The sequence below is a fragment of the Penaeus vannamei genome, chromosome 25 (assembly GCF_042767895.1).
Source record: "Penaeus vannamei isolate JL-2024 chromosome 25, ASM4276789v1, whole genome shotgun sequence".
Classification (NCBI taxonomy): Eukaryota; Metazoa; Arthropoda; class Malacostraca; order Decapoda; family Penaeidae; genus Penaeus; species Penaeus vannamei.
Window position 1 is genome coordinate 21,807,820 of NC_091573.1, and position 9,640 is coordinate 21,817,459.

Genomic DNA, 9,640 nt, shown 5'->3' on the forward strand with positions numbered 1-9,640 from the left:
CATAAATCGTTTATAATGCTTAAATCTTTTAATATGTGGGTGAAATGTTATGTGCATTTTCTCTAAATTATTATCTATTTCTACAGACATTATAGGTCACGTGCCTAGAGTCCTAAGCATTGCCATATTCTTGACTTTTTTCTTATTCCCATTATCTCTCACTGCGTTAACCGACGCCATATCGACGTTCAATTCTCCTATTATTACTAATAACTGTATCTTCAGTGGAAATATGGGGATGCACGGATTTTGGAAATGGTTAATGGTTAATAGTTAAGATAAATGTGCTAGACATCTAAGGTCATATAGCACTAAAGGAAAGTATAGTAAAGAGGGATGTCAGGTGACAGTTGTTATGTGTCAACTATCTAGAATAGTGTTGAGAGGTTGAGGATGAGGGAAAAGATTATGGTGGTTTAGGTAAGGGAGTTAGATCAAGTGAAGGATATTTATGTGTCTGAGGAAGGAGGACAGGTTGTCGAGGCAGAAGCAATGGGATGGGATGGGGAGAAGTAGACTGAAATCACTGTGATCCAGCGGCGAAGAAAGATGCGAATAGCTGTGCACGGGACAGAAGTTTGTATGGGAGGTATGACATAAGGTGTTTTATGATGGATAAGTATAGACGAGACATAAAGGGAGTGTGGGGAAGAGATAAAATGGTAATTAGGAATTGGAATAGGAGGGTGTGTGAGGAAAGTCTCTTGGAGGCAGATAATAGATGGATTATAAGAAGCAAGGATATGACGTAGGTCTGATCTATGAGAGCGGAAACCGCGAATATTCCAATGTAGGAGAGCTATATCCTAGTTGATTTATGAATGATAACACATTTACGTGTTGGGGAATTTGAAGGGGAAGGAGCTAGGGGGTGTAAGGGTGGGATATTAGGAGGTAGGGAGTCTGGAGAAGGGCATTGTTGTGCCATGAGTGATTCTCGTGTGTATCCTGGAGGGAGTGCAAAGGATAGAGGGGATGGAGGGAGGGAGAATGTGGCTATAGTTGGGGTTGAAGGGGGTGGGTTGTGTTGGGAGGGAGTAGATGTGTGGGGAGTGTTAGTGTTAGGAGGATGAATATCAGAAGGATGGATAGTTGGAGTTGAAGGGGATGTGTTGTCTTGGGAGGGATTAGGAGGAAAGGGTGTAGGGGTGCTGTGAGTAAGAGGGGGATGCATATCAGGAGGATGGGTATTGGGAGGATGGATATCAGTGGTGGTTGGGATTGAGGGGGTTAGGTTGTGTTGGGAGGGAGTAGGAGGAAGGGGTGTAGGGGGAATATTAGTAGGAGGGTTATGAATATCGGCAACCACTTCAAGTGTGGAAGGAGCATGAGTTATGGGATTTTGTGTCTCAAGCATATAGCTTTGAATGTCATCCATTGTTTCTGCAGTGGAGTTTGTTGGAGAGTTTTGTGAGAAGGTAATTGTTTCTGCAATGGAATTGGTTGGAGAGTTTTGTGGAATAAAGGTTTTCTTATGAGGGGGGGAAGAGGAGACTGGTGTCTCAGGAACAAAGGTATAGGTAGGTGGAGGTGATTGTGCTGTAGGGGAAGAAGGGTTAGAACGTTTCTGTCTACTGCGGGTAGTGCGGGGAGGGAGAGGGGTTGGTGTTGGGGCTGTAGTTGAGATAGGAGCTGTGGTTGAGATTGGGGTGTCTTGGTTTAGAGTGGCAAAGGAATTGGTCTGAGGGATGTAGAATGTAGAAGTGGAAATGGGGACATTTTTGGGTGGAGGGGGAAGGGCTGAGCGGACGATGTTGCTAGAATATGGAGTATGAGAGAAACCTTGTCGACGTGCTTCCTGTCTGGCTTCACGTAAAGTGAGACCATTTTTGTATCTGAGAGTTGCTACCTCAGATTCAAATTTGTAAGTGGGACAGCCTCTATAAAATACATTATGGGGGCCGCCGCAGTTAGCACATGTTCGTGTTTGTGCTGAGCAGTTTGATCGATTATGACCAGGTTGGGCACATATGGGGCATCGGTCTGTGGAACGGCAATGTTTGGCAGGATGTCCAAAGCGCCAACAGTTTTGACATTGACGTGGAGGGGGTTGGTATGGTCGAACAGGGAGGGATTGTCCACCAATGTAGATACGTAAGGGAAGGTCATGAGTACAGAAGGTAATTTTGGCAATATTGGTTGGATTCTTTCGTTGACCTTTAGGAGGAATGGTGTAGCAATGTACTGATTTCACATCTTGGTCTTTGAGGCATCCTAATAAGTCTTCTCCACAGTCTGACCAATCTTTGGTATCGACTGGGCAGTTTGCTGGGGAGAGAGAGACAGTTCCGGTACAGGTATTAAGGGTTGGATGAGGTTCTGCAGGAATGGGGTTGCCAGAATGATCAGTTAAATTTGACAGTGCTATAGATTCAGTTTCTGATCTGACTGTTACCAGACGGGAGCGATCGCGTCTGGTATAGAAAGGGACTCTACCTACTTGTTTTTGGAGGCATTGTTGAAAGAGAAGAGTGTTGCCTGAGTAAGGAGCTGTAGCAGGGATCACGAAAAATCGGTCCCATTTAGCTGGGCTAAACAGAGTATTTAAGATATCTGTAGGGTTGGTGGTGGTGGATGGTCGGGGACGTGTGGAAGAGGGAGTATTACGGAATGATGGAGAATAAGGTTGCAAGGTAGTAATAAGGGAGGATTGGTTGTTTGATGAAGGTTGCAGGGGTGGAGTTGAATTTGAGGAAGTTGGGTGGGTAGGAATGTCTTCTGGAGATTGATTCTCTGCTTGGGTGGGTAATGCACTAGTAGGCATTGAGGAGTGGGCAGTAGTTTCAGTGTTCGGAGCCGTGGTCAAAGGAGAGCCTGGGTTGGGGCTATTTGATAAAGGGGCTAGCCTCATAGCCTCTAATAAAGGGATTACATTCTCATTACTGGTCATGGGGAACCTGGATTATGTAAATAGGCCTATTCGGTCCACCTCCTTTCGCTACTAAAGGTAAGGGCTAGATTAGTCAGGAGTACCGTGCCCATAGTTCCCGCAGGCCGTTCAGGACTGGCACTAGGTCAGCCTTTCATCCTCTCAGCACGGCTCTCACACCTTAGGAAGTAGATAGCAGAAGGGGATGGAGAAGAGACGGAAACAAAAGCTGGAGAAAAAAAAAAGACCATGCAAAATTAGTTGAGTCGAGGGCTGAGGCCCTAGGCAGGGGAGATCCCTGTATTGGGTCTCAGTCCTCGTCTCCTAAGCCCCCCCACGACAACAACGGGCAAGGGATTGGGGGGGCGGATTTTGGAAAACAATCCCTCCCATGCGGTTGCATCCGCAAAATATTGGTAACTTTGAATCTATCGCCTACCCGAAATTTTGCGGTGCCGCGGTTGGTAGCCATGTTGTATTCATCCACTGTAATGCCCAAGGGTTGGTAGCAGTGTGGCTAGTTTTGTTTACATTTTCCACCCATGCAGGAGCCATTTTTAAAGCGATGGCAAGTCCAAGATCAGCATATATTATGGAAAGAGAGAGGATTCTCCTCCCAGATCTCATATATGATAAGAGAGAGATCCTCAACAAGAAAATTGATTTCTCCCAATTAGAATTGAAGAACAGAGCATGGCAGCAAATTACTGACGCTTTTAACTCGGCAGGCCTTGGCCCTAGTCGTACCACCAAGCAATTGAAGAGAATCTGGGAGTAAAACAGGTGCAGGTTAGTATTCTTTATTATTTTAACGGTCAACTTTGTTGGTAGGAACACTTTTGTCATAAAAAACATCATAACAGCCTTTATGTTAGGAAATTATCTATGTACTTGATAATATACTTATTTGTGAGCTAGTTGATGTACATGCTTATTTCTTCAGTTACCTATGGACAGGCAAACATGTAATAATTGTTAGGAAATGGAGGTATGCAAGCAAGTCTCTTGTAAAATAGATGCAAATATTTACATTTCTGGACATTTTTTCTAATATACCATTGGCATTTCAAATAACTATGATACAGCAATTGTAAGATTATTGCTGTGTCTGCTTGCTTAATATAAATCCTTTGACTACTTTATTTTATTTCAATGTATCAAGCAATGTTGTGGCAATATTATTAATTAACAAAGACAATCAAAGCTCAGGTACATATTATAAATAATATGGCAAGGTCAGAGGAAATATCAGTATTTGATTTGTTTTTAAAATTCCTCCAGCTAGGAGTATTGAGGTTGGGATCTTGATTGAAATCTTATCGTAAAACATTTTGAATGTCTAATCTTCATTTTTTTTTTTTTTTTTTTGCTATTTCATAACTTATTTTTTGGTATATTCTTTAGAGCCATGAAAATACATAGCAGCTACCAGCGTGAACTCTATAGAACTGGTGGAGGGGCTCCACCACCAGTCACAGACTTCACAACAAAGACTATGAACATCATCAGACCTGAACTAGATGATGTCCCAGTTAGCGAGTTTGATTGCGATGGTATGTATTGTATCTGTATTGTATTGTATCTCCTTGTCTAAATTTGCAATAAAGTGCATCATATAACATGTCAAAAAGGCAATATTCTGTGTATTTTCTTAAGAAAGTTTGTATTATACAATGGAACACAATAAGTTAGTTCTCTTTCCAGCAGTCATTAAACTCTAATATTGGTAAATTGGTCTTTTGTTTCCCTCTTTAGCTGTTTGTGAAGCTAAAACTGCATCACCCTATGCTCCTGAGGCACCAGTAGCAGCAGTTGCCCGAAATCCTGATATGGCATCTAAAGTGACTCCTCTGGAAGGAGAACTTATCACTTTAGATGAACTAGGTCAAGAGAGCCATCGTGAGACAGTGGACATTACAGTCACATTTGTCTTAGAATCCTCTAGGCCAGGTTTCAGCACCAGCAGCACTTCTGAACCTCCTGCACTTCCTGTAGCACATAACCAGTGCTGCTACGCCACCCTCCATAGGAAGAAAGAGACGGAGGCTTAGTAAGTTCACTAAGGAGGACTGCTATAATCAGACGATGCGGTATCAGGAGGAACAACATAAGGCTATAAATATGAAGAAGGTCGTTTGTGTAACCAAGAATTGAAAATTCAAGCTGCAGAGGAACGACTGAAAAAAACTAGGGAAGAGAGGGAAAAAATTAGGAAAGAGAGCGAAAAAAAATAGGGAAGAGAGGGAAAGCTGCCAAGAATGGAGGAATACAATGGCAGAAGGAAGAGAGGCATTTTCTCTTGTGCACAGTGCTGTCCATATGTTCATGAATAATAATCAGTGATTTATATCATGAGCTCCCACACTAGACAGTCATAGATCAGTGCCCTCTTTCAAAGACACTTCCCAGCCATGCAATTAACCACTGTACCACAGCATTACCAAAGAAAATGAAAAATGCAAGATATATTGTAAATGTTCTGGAATCTATATATTTATCAAAGGTAGCTATGGTAGAGAGAAGTCATCCATATACTAGTCTCATAGTCAACAAAACCAGAACAAAATAACTTTAATTAAAGATTTTTATCCTTTATGTAGCATTTTATAGATATGCCAATACTGTTTATAGTTTTAGTTTATGATCCTATATAATTAATATTGTAACAAGTAACGAAAATCCAGTAAACATTGCTGGCTATGAATTTAAAAGTAATTTCGTATGATGTGCTGCCTTTCTGCATTTCCAACTACATTTCTTGACAAATCATCCACCTCTATCAGTGGTTCTGGGTCATCTGGATCTTCAGGATTACCTGCATTGGCTGCAAAGTACCTGTCTTGAGGAACATCCTCGGGTAATGGTATATTTTGCTGTATAGCCATGTTGTGAAGTACAGATGCAGCAAGAATCATCACTTTTGTATTGTTCAGCTCTGTTTGCATCCGTTTCCCAAGGCAACTAAATCTTCGCATACCAAAGGCTCTCTCAATGGTGTTTCGGGATTTAATATGAGCCACGTTATATCTCCTTTCCTGTACAATTCATGGGTTGAGAATTTGAGTTAGAAGATACCTGCGACATGAATAACCAAAATCTAATAATTGACCTCTATAAAGGCCATCTTCCATCTTGACAGAGACGACTCTAGTCAAAGATATGGCTGTCATGAGTGCTCCCAAACCATCCTGAAACAATATTGTAAAACTGTAACTGGTGACCACAGACTGCCTGAACATTCAGCGAGAAATAGCTTTTTCTGTTTCTGAAAGTTTCAGAACGATCTCCGGGAGGTCTGCTAATGGCAATATGCGTGCAATCAATGCAACCTATAACAGCGGCTATAGCATGGAAGGCTTGCATCACTCCATTCACTTCATTTACAGATGGCATCTTGATCCACTCCACCCATAAACCAGCTATTGCCCTTACTACTCTCGCAACACAGGTACTGACAAAGGTTTGAGACACATCAGCACAGTCAGCAATTGTTAACTGGTGGTTACCGGTTGCTAGATATCAAAGTGCAACAAGTACTTGCAGGTGAGGTGGGACAGGATTCCCTGTGGTGGAAAAAGAAAAGAAAATGTGAGAATTTTGGCAAACTATTACAAGAATGTGGACTTTTTGCATCTATGAAGATACTTCCTTTATTGAATAAAAGAAGATGCTTGCTGTACTGCATATAAGAAGTTACTTGCTTTATTGCATATAAGATTCTTTATTGTTTATAAGATACTTGTTGAAACATATCTCAAACATAAACTATATACTTGGTTTTCTGTTATGAAGGTTTATTCTCATCAACCACAAACAAGCATATCTATTTGTAAATTATAATTGATATGTGAGAGATTTACCTCGACTATTCCGAGTTTTCGGAAGATTCTGATGAATTTGCTGGATGAGATGACGTGTGCTTTCATTGTTTAGCCTAAATCTCTCGAGAAATTCCCTATCTGTCATGACCTGGAAAGGATCTGTTTTATCCACCACAACTCTTCTTGGTGGCCAATCAAAGCCCTCAAAGCGACGCAGCATTTTGTGCACTGAAATGACAAAAGACAAAAAAAAAAAGTGCATGGAATACTAAGTACACATCCCTGTCTCTCAATAGTTTTCTCATTATATAGTGACTATTGGTTGAAATTATCACTCCATTAGTCATGAGAGTATATACTTATAAACATCTACGGTAATTGTTGAAGACCGCGACGCACCCTCGCATAGACTAAGTCGAAAAAAAAAAATTATGTTTTTCTGCATGAAATCCTATGATTTCATCGATTTTCGGCGTTTTTTCTTTTGCGAATGAATCGTTCAGGAGATCGAGTACCATTTCTCCATCGACGATCTTGATTTGATAGTCCCGTTAGCAGGGGAGGGCATGAAGTATATCAGGGAAATTATGGGGTAAAACAAGCTTAAATAAGAAGAATAACGATCAAAAATGCATAAAACTAGCACAAAAAGCGCTTAAAATCGGCCAATGAAACTCTACGGATGTAACCGCCATCTTTGAAAGTTTACGGACTGACGCGAAATAAATAAAAAAACTCCACGGGAACCCAACCCACATTTCGGCAAAAAAAAAAAAAAAAAATCTACGGGAATTCACACGTTCCAACCCCAAAAACGTATTGACCAATAAACCAACCAACCTAATATATCAATATAAATTGCCGTGACTAGGCGTGCCCTTCGGGCACTGCCCGAGGGGAGGGTTGATGGGGGGGCAAGCCCCCCAACACCCCCCAGGACACATTCTCTCCACCACGGTATGTACGGCAAGACAGAGCTGCATTCACACCGTAAAATAATAAACCAAATACCTTTATATCAGGAAACGTGAAACTTTCGTTTCTTTGTACTGTTGGGATTGCTTCGATTTTAATCACCTTTTTCGTCCTTTGGAGCTCTTGATGGGCTCAGATATAAAACTGGGATGGTTACTGAAGTCGAATTATTCTTCGATGCCACTGTAAAGGTCTTAAAAAAGAACCCAGAATCAACACAACACTGGAAACGCAACATTTCTCACCGGCTTTCAATCTCGAAATGAGCGGGTTGGTGAGCTGTCAACCTGTGGCTGGCGCAAGAAAGTGTGAAACACTCGATGCGCAGGATTCGATATGACGGTATAGATAAATATAAAAATATGCAAATGAAGTATAATAACATTACTAAAAGACTTTAAAGGTATAAATGCGTACCAGCAGACACAGATAATTAGCCAAATATCGTTTTGACAAGCGCGTAATGATACACGGACTAGTTCGCGAACGCAAAAATGCGTTCGTGGGTCAGTGTCGTGTTTTTCCTCGCAAGGTAAACAAGCTCATCGACTTGGAATTTGAAAGGCGGCCGCGCGTTATATTTTCCTCATTTAGCGGTGACTATAAGGCCGGTGCATCTTAAACTATACGCTATCCCCTTCTATTTTTCCCGCTCTATAAGATGGCGGTGTCCATTTTCCTCTATCTACGCGCGTCGCGGTCTTCAACCTCTACCACATCTACATATATATACATACACAAACACACACATACACATATATATATACACACAATACAATATTGGTTTTATAAATAATATACTGCATTGGTCATGAGTGACCTTTGCTGGAGCAGAAGTTGGTAAGGGCATGAGTTACATACATCTTGTGCCTCTTTATTAAATATGTTTTTAAATCAATTATCCAAATGTTAAAGGAAAACTGGCTTTTCTTGGAAGGGAGATGAGTTTGGTATGTACTGACTTTAATGTTTACTCAGTAACATTAATATTGAATATCTACCACACTGGTAGAATTTGGAGGAGTATGTGAGACAAACATTCATTAAAAAAATGTGGAAAAGTATTTAGACTATTTTGAAAGGAATAGGCATTATGACATTGCATACATACCTTTAATAACATGGACAGGAAAGTGTTTGTAATTTTCTTCTAATTGGAACTTGCGGTGCGTCGAGGAGGTAGGTTGCGTTTGTTTACTTCAGACTCGAAATCGTGTTGAGCAGCAAACTCTTGGAAAATTACACAAAACCTACTTGGCCCACTGTTATCTTCTTATCTATAGTCATATAAGTATTTTATTTGTTATAGATTACTGTGAAAGGTAAATTTTCTTCCTATTAATTATATAACAATTTAAATATATTTTCCTCAAAACAATTTTGGGGAGGGGTAGTCGAGAACAAAAGTGTTCCAATAATCTAGAGAGCCAGATCTGGCTCATACCCGAATTTATGGTATTTTGCGGGGAACAAATTTGTTCAAAGTTAACAATTTATTTCAGGTTGGTGTTCGGGAACCCAATATTTCCACTGAAGATAAATGCATTTATTTCGGCTCGGTTTCATTACGCATTTGTGGAGTATTTTAGAATATCTAAATAATTTAGTTGAATTATAAAAAAAAAAAAACTCACCCCCCCTTCCCTGCTACCCCAGTCCCCGCTCTCCCCTCTCGCTTAAACTCCCCGCCTGTTGCTTCTCTCTCTCTACCTATTTTCAATTTTTCTGTTGAGGCCACTAGCATTAAATTATCTGACCTACCCTTGTCTTAATGACCATATTTTGACCGCGAGTTAATCTCTATAAATCCTTGGTTCAAATTATCCGCTTTGTTATATTAGTTTGCATTTCGAACGTTTGAGATTTTCTTTTGATACATATATTTATACAAGTAGAATATGTCTTGTTTATTCGTATTTTTATATGAATATCGAATTTAGTTATTCTTAAAACTTTTATACCTTTTTCCAGTGTG

General features: G+C 40.5%; 1 long non-coding RNA gene across 1 annotated transcript; it reads right to left on the minus strand.

Annotated features, from left to right (window-relative positions):
• Positions 1-3,687: 3,687 nt before the first annotated feature.
• Positions 3,688-8,937, minus strand: LOC138866346 (uncharacterized). Its single transcript, XR_011399560.1, has 3 exons — positions 8,777-8,937; positions 6,730-6,918; positions 3,688-6,432 (listed from the first exon to the last, which is right to left on the minus strand). It is a non-coding gene; the product is annotated as an uncharacterized lncRNA (long non-coding RNA).
• Between the last annotated feature and the right edge of the window lie 703 nt (positions 8,938-9,640).